This window comes from Carlito syrichta, unplaced genomic scaffold, assembly GCF_000164805.1.
Source record: "Carlito syrichta isolate Samal-C Ts95f unplaced genomic scaffold, Tarsius_syrichta-2.0.1 Scaffold120465, whole genome shotgun sequence".
NCBI lineage: Eukaryota > Metazoa > Chordata > Mammalia > Primates > Tarsiidae > Carlito > Carlito syrichta.
Window position 1 is genome coordinate 67,554 of NW_007064561.1, and position 358 is coordinate 67,911.

The window sequence follows — 358 nt, forward strand, 5'->3', positions numbered from 1 at the left end:
CAGAATGGGGAAATTAATATTTTTTTTGAAAAGGAGCAAAAAGAAAGAAAGGTCAGGGATAGCAAGCAGAGAGAGGGAGCAAGCTGGTTGCCACACACACCAGGTAAACAAAAGCCAACAAAAAATTTTTTTTCAATTTCTCCCCCTGTGCACCCTTTTCTAGTTTAAAAAAAAATGTAAAATTTAAAATCAAAACCAACCTCCTACCATCTCCCCCTACCCAACAACGTACCCCACCCCACCCCCGTGCAAAACAAAAACAAAAACAAAACCCAGGAGGGAAAAAGCGGCAGCTGAAGAAAAAGGCTTTCGGCTTTGGCAGCGGCACAGGGGTGTAAACTTCGAGCTGCCTCCCTCC